Here is a 14745-nt window from a genome sequence, read left to right as displayed (position 1 = left end):
ATTTCTTTGCTTTGCCCACTGAAGAAGGCCTTATCTCTTCCTGCTGTTCTCTGAAATTCTGCATTCATCTGGGTATATCTTCCCCTTTCTCCTTTGCTTTTCACTTCTCTTCTTTCCTCAGCCATTTATGAAGCCTCCTCAGACAACCACTTGCCTTTTTGTATTTCTTTTCCTTGAGTCATTTTTGGTCACTGCCCCTGTATAATGTTATGGACCTCTGTCCATAGTTCTTCAGGCAATCTGTCTATCAGATCTAATCCTTTGAATCTATTTATCACTTCCACTGTATAATCATAAGGGATTTGATTTGGGTCATACCTGAAAGGCCTAGTGGTTTTCTCTACTTTTTAAATTCAAGCCTGAATTTGGCAATAAGGAGCTCATGATCTGAGATACAGTCAGCAACAAGTCTTGTTTTTGCTAACTGTATAGAACTTGTCCATCTTTGGCTACAAAGAATATAATCAATCTGATTTTGGTATTAACCCTTTGGTGATGTCCATGTTCACAGTCCTCTGTTTTGTTGTTGGAAAATGGGGTTTGCTATGATCAGTGGGTTCTCTTGACAAAACTATGTTAGCCTTTGCCCTGCTTAATTTTGTACTCCAAGGCCAAAGTTGCCTGTTACTCTAGGTATCTTTTGAATTCCTTCTTTTTCATCCCAATCTCCTAAGATGAAAAGGACATCTTTTTGTGTGTGTATGTGTGTTAGTTTTAAAAAGTCTTGTAGGTCTTCACAGAACTGGTCAACTTCAACTTCTTCAGCATCAGTTGTTGGGGCATTGACTTGGATTACTATGATATTGCATGGTTTGCCCTGGAAACAAATTGAGATCATTCTGTTGTTTTTGAGATTGCACCCAAGTACTGCATTTTGGACTGTTTTTTTGACTATGAGGGCTACTCTATTTCTTCTATGGGATCCTTGCCCACAGTAGTAGAGATGATGGTCACCTGAATTAAATTCACCCATTCCAGTCCATTTTAGTTCACTGATTCCTAATGTTGGGTAGTTAGAATAGGAAACAGGAGTCCAAAATGGCAGTGGCTAAAAGACAAGGAAGGGAAAAACCCGTGAAAATAGAATAAAGGAAGGTCAAAGGAAGGTCTGAGGACCAGAGTGAGGACCTCAGGTAGAACAAACAGCACTCCTGGCTAGCCCAATATACACAGGGCAGGCCCAGGGGGAGGAAAAACTTATAAAAAGAGGAGCCAAAGGGCTGGGGCTCTCTCTTCTCTTCAGGTCTTTTGGGTCAGCATGCCCTCACGCCTTGAGGATGTATTTTCCTTTATTTTCTAAATAAAACTGATCTGTCCCACTATAACATGGACTGTCCGAGAACTGTGATGTGCCAAGGGCTTTAACGTCCATCACTTCAAATCTTTGCTGTGATGAGACAGAACCAAGGAGACTACACTCCCCTGACACTAAGATGGGACCGGATGCCATGATCTTTATTTTCTGAATGTTGAGCTTTAAGCCAACTTTTTTACTCTCCACTTTCACTTTCATCAAGAGGCTTTTTAGTTCCTCTTCACTTTCTGCCATAAGGGTGGTGTCATCTGCATATATGAGGTTATTGATATTTCTCCTGGCAATCTTGATTCCAGCTTGTGCTTCTTCCAGTCCAGCATTTCTCATGATGTACTCTGCATATAAGTTAAATAAGCAGGGTAAAATTAAAAGACGCTTACTTTCTGTATTGTTCATGGGGTTTTCACGGCAAGAATACTAGAGTGGTTTGCCTTTCTCTCTCCAGTGGACCGTCTTTTGTCAGAACTCTTCACTATGACCCTTCCATCTCTGGGGGCCCTGCATGGCATGACTCATAGATTGACTGAGTTACACAAGCCCCTTCACCACAACATGTGGTGTGATCCATGAAGGGTAACCTCCCTTTTACTAAGGGACTTTCCAGAAACTTGATGTTCCGTGTGGTCCTTTGTGTGTGTGTGTGCTAAATTGCTCAGTCATGCTCAAGTCAAGCAGGAGGATTTAGATGAAGTATATTTCCAAATTATTATCTTCCGCTAAAATGGTAGTAACAGCTGCTATCAAGTTCTGAATACTACGTAACCTGAAGTGTGAGCATGTGCCTGTGCGCACACACACACACACAGTACCAAACAAACAAAACACCCCTGTGCAATAAACTAATCTATCTTTATTATAAGATGCCAAAATATGACTGTAATTGCAGTAGGGAAAAGCAAATCTGACTCCATATCGGTCTGTCTCTTTTACTTTAATCTTTACATTCTATTGCTTTTGCTAAAAGTTAATCATTAAAGGGATGTTGCCTATAGCTTAAAGTATACATAATGGCCCATCTTCTGGAAACCTGCCTCCCATGCCTGAGTGTTAAGCTGAAGTATCTTTATTTTGCTCTCAGGAAGCATCCTGACTAGGCCCACCTGTGAATGGCTACAGGAAAGAAGCCAACATACATCCCCTTTTGAGTCTGGCCAGAACCAGGAAATATTTGTAACAAATTACTGTCTTTTTTTTTTTTTTTACTTAACCTCCTTACCTCCTCCTCTTCATTCTGTAAAAGAAACTAGCATCCAAAACCTGGGTAAGATGGTTCTTTGAGACACTGGCCCAACATCTCGATCCTGCTTACTCTGTGAATAAGAGTAAGTAACTCTATTCCTTGCTTCAACAACTTACCTCTATTTACTGGCCTGTCGTGTGGTGAGCAGTACAAGCTTGGACTTGATAACATAATTATAGTAGGCATAGTTATAAAAACCTACTAATTATTGAAAATCATGTTATGGTATCAACTTCCACCAAGTACATCACTATAAGATGTTGTGCTGTACAATTTGAAAGCTACAAAAAGTTATAATGTTTGGTCTCTGACACCTAGAAGTTTCAACTAAATGTAAAGACAGAGCATATACACATTCACAAATAAGTATAATAAAAAGTCAGATAGAAATAAATAGTATAGGAATCAGAGAAAAGATGGAGAAATTCCAGCAAGTCAAGGAGTCATTAAAGTTTGATAGAGATGTAAACTTTAAATTGGGCTTTGAAGGATATGTAGAAGTTACATGGATATTGATGTGGGTAGAAAGTTGTAAACAGGAAGATGGCACATGCTACATGATGAAGCAATGGCAGTGGGAAAAGTCTGCTTAGGCGATGGCTGTGACTGGAGTGAAAGCCCTCTGTGCAAAAGTAGGAATGAGGTGGGGGAGACAGTTGGTGAGCACCGAAAATTAGAGTCAGTCATTTAGACCTCATTCCATTCAAGAAATGTTTGAATTATATTTTAGGAAAATTATTGGAGGAGGAAATGACAACACACTTCAGTATTCTTGCTGGAAAAATCCCACAGATAGAGGAGCCTGGTGGGCCACAGTCCATAGGGTCGCAAAGAGTCGGATATGACTGAGTGCACACACACACACACACACAATTAGGAAAATTAACCTGGGAGCTACCTGCAGTATAAATTTGAAATGTGAGGATTGGGGAAGGCAATTGGAGTGAGGTCAGCAAGACCACCATATGCATTTATTCTGGCTGTGCACAGAGCATTTCTAGGGTACATTTACACAGACAGCAACCTCTGTTCAATGCCTTTTCAGATGAAAGGAAGATAACAAGTAAATAGTATCAAAACAGAGGACAGAAGGTGAAGAAACACAGGCAAGAAATGTTTGAATTAATGCACAAAATTAGAGTCCTAGTTAGCAAGGTCAAATTATTTTTCAGAAGACGGAAATGGTTCAAGTTCAAAGAGAAGGAGGCAATGGCAGGCTGATTAAAGATAAGATGTATTTAAAAGAACCAGTTTCTAAATAGATTGGCAATAAAAGCCCAAATAGTGGATCTGGTCTTTGATAACATTTGTATACTTTCCCTTTGAACCTAAAAGGAGGAAATTAAGATGGAAACAGATCATCATTTCATCATTATTTCATCAAAGTACCACTATGAACCAACAGAGGTGACTAACAAAGCTATGAAATAAATTATAGAAAAGTCAGGTGATTCTGACACACCAACTGTTTGTATTCTTCCACTCAGGAAGGTTGAGAAAAGGATTTCATTTAATCTTGGGGCTAAGTGGTTGTACCTGTCACAATGTTGAATTTAAATACCTGGCATTTAAATTATAGAATAAGAATTTAAATGCCTGTCCTCCAGACCACACAGGTCTCTATCAAAATTTTCAGGGGGAGGAGTGAGGTGAAATGTCTATTTTACTCAACAAAGTATCCAATGAAGATTTTATTTATGCCTAATGTCTTTAGGTCAGTTAATATGATGATATATTTAATTACACAACCTCCATTTCATCGATTAAGGTTATGTTACAAATCAACAAATATTTACTTAACATTTTACAATAATCAAAATATTGAGCTGGCATTTAGAGGCTGCATAGAGCTATAAGATTTCACTATTATCCTCAAGGAGGATACCATGTAATAGTTGGAAAGACCACACACATGTACACACACGAATAATATATGCCAGTGTAAAATTCACAAGGTCACAAAGAATCAGACAGGACTTTGAAATAGAACAATAACAAAATAAAATACCAAATGGTTGGTAAAGCTAGCAAGAATTGGGGTCCCAGAGGAGAGAGTAAGTGATCATTGAGGGGCAAAGCTTTACAGAAAAGCATGGCTGTCCTGTACCCTGTAAGCTAAGTAGTGATACCTATTATACAATTTAATTTAAATGTGTGCTCTTGTTTAAAACCAAAGGGACAAGGTAATGCCAGGTACATTTACTGTAATTTGTAGTGCATATTATATTCATGAGTCCTGTTTTATTCATAACTGAATCATCACTTTGGACTGTCATAGCCTCTAACAATAGACATTTTTTTCCCCCTAAAGTAATGCATGATTATGGTAGGAATCCTGGAAAATATAAAGAAGTATACATATTAATATGATACACTGAAGTGTAGATAAAACATGATCCTACCAGAGATAAACACTATCAGCATATTGTCATGTCTTTTCAAGGCAGGATTGAATATTTTAATGTAGCCCTTATCTTAGTCTGTCTTGTATTTCTTGATGAGATTCTTCTAGCAGAATGTCTGTCCCCTAAGTTCAGTAACAGGAAATTCATCTTTTTATCTCTCTATTGAGCAAACCACCATTTTTTCACAAATATGTGACAAGAAATAGAGATCACTGTCTGCTTTTCACAGTAGACCAGTGAATTCCTGCCTTTTATATTTAAATTTTATGTAAATAAATGTTTTGCCATTCACAACTTATGTTCAAACCTAAATCTGAAGAACACTTCTTATATGTATTTTACTGTAGCTAAAAGACCTCTTAAGTAAAAATTTCTCTTTGTTATATACGATGCTTAAAGATTAAGTAATTTTTCTTTGTACATAATCGAAGCCCCCCTTCCTACCCTTTTCCCTAGGCCACATATGAGATGTTCTTTTTCATAATTTTTTAGACTTCTGAGACGTTGATTCATTCTGCAATCATGTGCTCTGCAATGGGATGAAATTCTGAGAAATTGTTGGCAGCTGATTTCTCTGTAAGAAAGTTCTTAACTATAATAAGCACAGAATGATCTGTTCTAGTGTTCTTTAGCTTATGTTTAAGAATCACAAACAAGATTTTGAATATAAAGTTGGACTCTCCAATAGTTGAGTATTTGTTTTGTTGCCTGTGATTCAAGTTTAGTTTTTTAAGTTTCAGGGAAAGAAATTAGAAAACAAAAGCAAAAAATCAGCATAGTGGCATACCACAGGAAACTATGTTCAATGGCTTAAGCTTGTGGGGATTTGCTAGACCTATTAATGGAGGTAGCTCAAATCTAACAAAGAAGCATGATAGCTAGGACTATATTTATTCCTTTAAATTCACTTTTAGAATATACTTATAACTGCATTTTTATTGAAAAAAGTAATATGTGCACAAGGTAAAAAATTCAAACTGTTCCATAAACCTGTTGCCTAGAGTCTATTATCAGTTTTATTGCATATTCTTCTAGCATTTTTTTCATACATTCGTGCATATTTAATCTATTTTTTCCATAGGTGGAAATAGAGTGTTCATACTGTTCCACAAGATATTTATTATCTCTTACATCTCTTACTCTTACTTATCTCCTATTTCCATCTTTAAAAACGACTTGAATAGTATGTTATGAAAATTAAGCTACATCAGTTGTGTGCCATGTATATGTGTTGTATTGTATTTCATTACTCTATATATTTCATATAGATATGCAATTTATTTATTCCCATAAAGATGATTATTCAAGTTATTTCTGGAATTTTGGTATTTTAACAATCTTCCAACAAATATTCTTGTACAGTACCCTTATCTTTTCAGGTATGTGAAATAATAGCTCTAGAATAATGCTTGTAGATGCTACAGAAAAAGAGGACTAGGACACAAATTCATGACTTTTCGATTTGATACCAAGACTGGAAATCTTGGAGGTTTAACTCCAGATCATAGAAAATGAGTTTAGCAACACTAAAAACATCATGATCAGAACATTTTGCTTGAGGAGAAAGAGCTGGTCAGCTGCTTGGGTTGTGGGTAGAAAGCCTTCAGGGATAAAACCCTGGATGTAGTTCAAGCACGTATGTATTTTGGGAGCTATCCAGAGTACTGAAGAGATGCTGCAGGAAGCAGTCTGTGCCACTGGACCAGAAACCACAGTCTTCAGATTTTATGTCTCTCCTGCTTTGAATCTTGCCCTTGAGATTTTAAACACTTCCTACATCAGCTGTCACCCATCAGATTCTTCTTTCTCTGTCCTTAACTCACCCCATTCTCCATCTGTCTCAGTCCAAGCCTATTAGTTCTGCTTTCCCAACAAACCCAGCTATGACCCACTCCTAGCATTTGGTCTTATAATTCCAAGAGAAACAAACTAAAAATGCAGCAGTACTAACACATGAATTTGACTGGTTCCTAATAACAGTCTCAATTTTTACAGCTATATACAAGTGTCCAATAGCCCTCAAACAACATGGGTTTAAAACTGTATATGTAGGTCTGCTTAGTCATGCATTTTTAAATAAATATAGTAAATATAGAAAAGAAAGAAAGTGAAGTCACTCAGTTGTGTCCAACTCTTTGTGATCTCATGGACTGTAGCCTACCAGACTCCTCCGTCCATGGGATTTCCCAGACAAAAGTATTGGAGTGGGTTGCCATTTCCTTCTCCAGGGGATCTTCACATCCCAGAGATCAAACCTAGGTTTCCCACATTGCAGGCAGATGCTTTACCTTCTAAGCCACAAGGGAAGTCATAGTAAATATAGTATTTTTTATTTTACAGATATTTAAATAAACTAATGTTGGGAAATATTGAAGGCAGGAGGTGAAGGGGCAACAGAGGATGAGATGGTTGGATGGCATCCCTGACTCGGTGGACATAAGTCTGAGCAAGCTCCAGGAGTTGGTGATGAACAGGCAAGCCTGGCGTGCTGCAGTCCATAGGGTTGCAAAGAGTTGGACACGACTGAGCAACTAAACTGAACTGAAATTAACTAAGTGTGGGAAAAAGTTTGTGTTCAATTAGAGATCACAATATGTGGGATTAAAAGAACTAGCATTTGAGTCTTTATTCTATACTAACTAGTTCTGGCTTCTTGCCCTCAGAGGAGTCATTTATCCATTCCTTCATTTTTGAGGCAGAGATATCAGTATGAGGATTTTCCACTGTGTGAAGAGGGGATCATGTCCATGCCCCATACTAGGTACACCAGAAGTTAATGCCAAAGTATCTTGGAACTTACTATTGCTGATTTTTGCTCTCCTTTTCAATATAGAAAATGAACTTCCTAAAATAACTCAATAACTTATTTACTCATGTAAATCATAATTGTTTGCAAATTTCTTCTGAAGCAAAGAAGATTTTTTTTTCCTTTCTGCTGAAGACAGCACAATGGATAACTTCAAAAACCCAGTATTTTCTGTTCCAGTGTTGTATTTACTTAATTTTGATATATGGACCTCTTAATACATTGAATATGTGGAAATATCAGAATTTCTAGAATTTTTCAGTTGGAAAATGTCAGAGAAGATATTTTTATGTATTTTTTTGTTTGTTTTAGACATTGGAAATCCCCTCACTGAAGGACTCAGGTTATAAGGGATAAGAGAAGGGGAGGGTGTGGTATAGTTTCTTCATCTGAATGTGAGACAGAGACAGGGAGAGTGAGATTCTCAGAAGTATGAGAGTATAGTCAAAATTGGCCTAAACAAAAGAAAGTTGTTAGTTAATGTGTAAGAACAATTTAATAATGCAGCTTGATTCAGAGGCCTCAGTTACCCATTTTTGGGAGCAGGAATTGAAGAAGACTGAAGATAAGGGGGAAATTTGGTGAATGATGAAATCTGAAGAGTGTGGGTTCTCCAGAGCAGAAAAGCAGACAAAGGAGAGAGGTATGCAATGTCAGGATTGATCATGAATTATCCTCTCTTTAATATAATCTGAGAGCCATAAATAAAAAATGGGGCTGCTTTTTATTTATTGCTGGGAGGGAGAGGATTTGTGTAAATTGGATACTATTTTAGGGCTAAGTCACATAAATCTTCACTTTTATAGGTTTTATTCATGTGTTCCTTCATTTTCTGTCTTTTCTGCCCAATCCTTCTGGTTATTGAGTTAAAATCATATTCCTAGACAGATATGAGTGAGGACAGAAATGCAAAGTTTATATTCCTAAGGTTCATGGTAGAGAGACCACATGAAGACAAGGAACATCTTAGCCCCTCAAGCTCATAAATGTCTAGCAAAGGGAATTTATAGGCAGGTTTTACCATGATCACTTTCATTACAAGAAAAGCATCAGGCTCACCTGAATCTGAGGATTCTGCCCCCTGCTTTTTCAATTGTTTATGTTTGATACTGATTACCATAATTAGCAAAGAAAATAAATTTCAAAAAGGAGTGTAACTCTCATACAGTGCTTATGAAAACACAAGTTTTTATGGCTTTTGGGAAAATAAAATAACAACATATACCTTAAAATTAAAGATCCACATATACTTTGACCCATTGATCTGATATCTGGGATCAACCCTAGAACAGTAAGAGCTCATTAGATAAGAATCTAAACACACATACATGCAAATAAATTAGAAACATATTTGTATATTTTATAGAATGTCCTTGATGTATCATTAAGTGAAAAACATTAGTAGGAACTTGTATGATACCATTAGGAGCAGAGAGATAAAAAAAACAAAACCTCTATTAAAATACAAGTATACAAGTATAATACTGAAACATAGAAACAAAAAATGAATCATATTATTAATATTAATATATTTAAAAATGAATATTCATTTGAAGGAATAATCAACAAAATGAAATGCAGCCTACATAATGAGAAAAATAATGCAGTTCATATATCATATAAGAGGTTAATACTAAAAATATATAAATAATTTATATAATTAATGGCAAAACCCCAAATAACTTGATTGAAAAATGGGCAAAGGACCTGAATAGACATTTTTCCAATTTTGGAAATAGACATTTCCAAAAATGTCCAATAGACATTTTTCCAGTAGACACTTTTCATTCATTCCAATGAGATGAATATCATTTTCATAGATATATTCAAATGACCAAGATAAGAGATATATGAAATGGTGTTCAACATTACTAATAATTAGGAAAACGCAAATCAAAACCACAATGATATATCACCACATGCCTAACAGAATAGCTATCATCAAAAAGATAAGAGATAGCAAATGCTAACAGGAAAGCAGAGCAAAGAAAATCCTTGTGTACTGTTGGAGGGGAAGTAAATTGGTATAGCTTTATGGAGGTTCCTCAAAAAATTTAAAATAGAACTACCATATGATCCAGCAATTCTACTTCTGAGCATATACTCAGATGATGAGATCACTATTTTGAAGAAATATCCTCACCCCTATGTTCACTGCATCATTATTTACAACAGCTAAGACATGGAAGCAACCCAGGTATATGAACACACACACACACACACACACACACACACACACACACACACACACTGTGGAATATACTATTCAGCCATATAAAGGAAATCCTGCCATTTGTGACAACAAGGATGGATCTTTAGAACATTATTCTAAGTAAAATAATTCAGATAGAGAAAGGCAAATACTATATGATTTCACTTATATGTAGAATCTTAAAAACCCCTAACTTACAAAAATAGAGATCATATTTGTGATTTCCAGAGGTATGGGGTAAAGATGGAAGAACGGGATAAAGGGAGTCAAAAAGTACAAGCTTCTTGTTATAACATGAATAAGTACTGGGGATGTGAGTACAATGTAATTACTATATTTAATACTGCTATATTGTGTATTTGAAAACTACTAAAAGAACTGATCCTAAAAGTTCCCATCACAAGAAAAAATGTATCTTTGTAACTACATGAGGTGATAGATGTTGTGGTAATCATTTCACAATATATGTATGTTACGTCAGCATGCTGTATACTTTGTACAAGGCTCTATGGCAGTTATATCTCAATAAAACAATAAGGGAAAATAAGAACGACAGTAAAAAAAATACTTTCAAATCTTAAAGATGTAAATTAACACAAGGTGAAAGCTAATGAAAAATACTTTAAAAAGAAGCTAAGAAAGGAGGTGCAGCTAATAATTATGCAAGAATATTACAAACTGGGATTCTCCCAGGCAAAGAAGAATTTACAGTCAAACTTCTTATAATTCACCCAAGTTTGCATGAGTATTCAAATCCCATATAATGACCAGGACCACTGAATTTTAGTTTCTTTGAGCATTTCAGAAAATTATAAAATTGAGAATTGGTAAGAAGTTTAAATATTTTCTAGTTGAGTTACACAAATTTACAGAAAAGAAAATGAGTTATCCATTCCCTCACAATTCTATGGCACTAAAGTTATTTATAGACTCCTAGAATTTGACTCCCAGTGCAGAATTCTTGGGCTTCCCTTGTGGCTCAGCTGGTAAAGAATCTGTCTGCAATGCAAGAGACACCGATTCGATTCCTGCGACAGGAAGATCTGCTGGAGAAGGGATAGGCTACACACTCCAGTATTCCTGGGCTTCCCTTGTAGCTCAGCTGGTAAAGAATCTGCCTGCAATGTGGGAGACCTGGGTTCAATCATTGGGTTGGGAATATCCCCTGGAGAAGAAAATGGCATTCTTTCTACTATAACAATTATATACACAGTACAAATACTAGCATTTTGCTATCCAATAGGTCAGGTTTTCTTGCTTTGAGGCAAATGGTGTTTCCACATCAGGACTCAAGTAAAAATGCTTTTGTTAGAAAGTCATAAACATCAACCCAGAATTGAGTTCAACTATAAACCTGATTATGAAAATAGGACACCTGAGTTTTTATCGTGGGTTATCCATCATTTTATAAAACCTACAATTTTCCATTTGCATGTGAATATTAAACTCTGATTTCAATAGTACAATCTAAAAAGTACCAGTAGTCAGTTCACATGGTTTCTACCGACTCAGACAACATATGCTTATATTCTAAAAGTATCACAAGAATATACAAGCCAGGTGTCATGGAGACATGGGACTCTTCTGGAGACACTGACTGTAGCTCACTCAGGATCAGTCTAGACGAAGCTTCCAATGAGAAGGCTGTGGCCTGGGATGCCCAGAGTGTAAATGATTTAGTCTGGGTCCTAAGGGATCAGAGAAAGGAATAACATAATTTGGTGATCAGGAGTGCTACAATTTTAAGTGGGTTAATCAGTATAGGCCTGTTGAAAAGGTGACATTGTGGCAGTGTAGGAGAGGTGATACGAGATAAAGGAGAGGGTGGAGGATGTAGGCAATTCTCCATGTCCTGTCATTTGACTTTGTGGGTGAGAGTGTGGGTTCTAGAACCAGATGGGCTGGGTTTGAAGTCTGAACCCACTGCTTTTAGATTGCATCACTTTGGAAAACTTAAACCTTTGTGCCTAGTTGGCATCATCCATTAAATGCAGAATAATGGTTTTCTTGCCTTTAAAAGTTTTTCCCCAGATGAGATAATACTTGCAGCATACTTAGAATAATGCCTAAAATGTAGTAAGCAGAGATTACATATTAGCTGTTACTATTACTGGGGTTCCCTGGTGGCTTGCCTTCAATACCAATCTCAGGTCAAGCAGCATGCCAGAGACGAGGACTGGGAAGGCTGGTATTTGGGCTGCTATCTCAGTTTAACTGAGAAAGCTGAAATCAAGATTGCTAGGAGAAATATCAACAACCTCAGATATGCAGATGACACCACCCTTATGGCAGGAAGTGAAGAAGAACTAAAGAGCCTCTTGATGAAAGTGAAAGAGGAGAGTGAAAAAGCTGGCTTAAAGCTCAACATTCAGAAAACTAAGATCATGGCATCTGGTCCCATCACTTCATGGCAAATAGATGGGGAAAGAGTGGAAACATTGACAGACTTAATTTTTTTGGGCTCCAAAATCACTGCAGATGATGATTGCAGCCATGAATGATGCCTGCTCCTTGGAAGAAGAGTTATGACCAACCTAGACAGCATATTAAAAAGCAGAGACATTACTTTGCCAACAAAGGTCCATCTAGTCAAGACTGTGGTTTTTCCAATAGTCATGTATGGATGTGAAAGTTGGAATATAAAGAAAGCTGAGCACCGAAGAATTGATGCTTTGAACTGTGGTGTTGGAGAAGACTCTTGAGAGTCCCTTGGACTGCAAGGAGATCCAACTAGTCCATCCTAAAGGAAATCAGTCCTGAATATTCATTGGAAGGACTGATGTTGAAGCTGGAACTCCAATATTTTGGCCACCTGATGCGAAGAACTGAGTCATTTGAAAAGACCCTGATGCTGGGAAACATTGACGGTGGGAGGAAAAGGGGATGAGAGAGGATGAAATGGTTGGATGGCATCACTGACTCAATGGACGTGAGTTTGAGTAAACTCTGGGAGTTGGTGATGGACAGGGAGGCCTGGCATGCTACAGTCCATGGAGTCATAAAGAGTCTGACATGACTGAGTGACTGAACTGAACTGAACTTAGTCTAACAGCCTTCAGTGCCACATCATCTCCATCATGATTAAAAAATTAAATTGTTTTAAATTTTTTAAAATTAAAATTTAAAATTAAAAAAAGTCAAAGCCTATTTTCCCTTCCTTCTTATTTATTTTTGATGGGTTCCTAAAGTGAGAGATACAAAAACTTTCCTCTGTATTTGCCATTTATCAGTTAAGAGACCTAAGAAGGGAAAAGTATTTATTTATGTCAAGGATATTTGTGTGATATAGCTTCTCTTAGTGATGACAAACTCCTTGATGTTGGAATCCAGGTATCTTGGTGTTTTCACAGTACTCAGAATAATTCTTTGCCCAAAGTGGCAGATTAATATATACACATGTCAAATGATCAAATCATTGAAAGATTACAAGGATGGGAATAAAACGCAACAGGGAGCAAGGCTTGCCAAGCGTGATTTGGGTAATTCAAAAAAATGCATTGAGACAAATCTAAATTATCAGCAAGAGAAAGTGAAACCATCTGGAAAGAAGGAACTGAGTCCTTAGCCTAAAACAAGAAGGGGGCCTGGAGTGAGGAGGGAATAAAGCAAAAATAGTAGAGAAACAGAATAAAAAGAGACAAGGAAGATAAGAAGATGGAAAACAGGTATGAGAGGCAGTCGCAGAGTTTTGTAGGAAAATAAAAACAGTGGTTTGAAGCAACTGGGTTTTTGGCAACTAGAAACAGATGATAACAGGCGTGACAACCATGAAGCTGCAATGAATGTCTGTTCACAGACAATTTGTAATTCACTGATGCAGCTATTTGACAAGAGGTTTGAAAAACTACTTGAGAGAAAATTGAGGATATTGTGCATGTAAGACTTTTTTATGGTTCCTCATGATTATTTACTTTTTTCTAATAACAAAAAACTATTCTAAACAATGGCAATAATCTCCCTTCAAATTTTTGTGCAAATTGTTTTATTCTATATAAAAAGCACATCAGATCAGAAATGTGTGGAGGGGAGGCTTCTCAGCATTCAGTTTTATAGCCCTGAAGCTAATTCCACTTCTATGCCAAGTAGATGTTGGAAATTTTCCGTTGACTATTACACAAATTTCAAAAAGCCAAACCATTGAGTCAGAGGATAGTTTATGGCCCATTAACAATACATTGACTTCTCAGAACTGTAAACACGGCCTTATGGATCTTAATGTAATTGTTTAGGATGAGTGTGTTGGCAAGAAGCATTAGAGTCTGTTAACACAGTCTGGAAGGCAACGTGTTTTAAGCAAATCTGCAAAATGTTACCAACTCATTAAGCTAAGAGCTTTATGACTCAGTGTTCTAAAATGATTCTGTGAGACACTTCGGAATGAGGCTGTATATCCATTTCTGGTTCTGCCATGATTGATGTGTGCATAAAAGGGGCTGACTGCATTTCTCACTGCGTTATGCTGATGATGTTTCAACACGAGTTTAGCCTATTTTTCTTCAACCTTATTCTTTTATTCTGTTATATAACTAAAAGAGTACAGAGAAGTACTTATATACATTCTATGGAATAGATTTTGCTGTATTTAAATAGAGTATAGGGGTTGCAACAACGTTTACAAGGCTGAGTTCTACAGATGCAGTATTAATGCCAATGCATCCCTCTCTCCTGGATGCTCCTTTAAAGTTCACTTTACTGCAGACACTGGGAATTGGAAGGGATTTAGATATCATACAGTCCAGCTTTGTACTTATGGAAACAAGGATTTCT

The sequence above is a fragment of the Bos taurus genome, chromosome 7 (assembly GCF_002263795.3).
Source record: "Bos taurus isolate L1 Dominette 01449 registration number 42190680 breed Hereford chromosome 7, ARS-UCD2.0, whole genome shotgun sequence".
Classification (NCBI taxonomy): Eukaryota; Metazoa; Chordata; class Mammalia; order Artiodactyla; family Bovidae; genus Bos; species Bos taurus.
The sequence above is the reverse complement of the archived record's forward strand: the minus strand, read 5'-3'. Positions refer to the sequence as shown.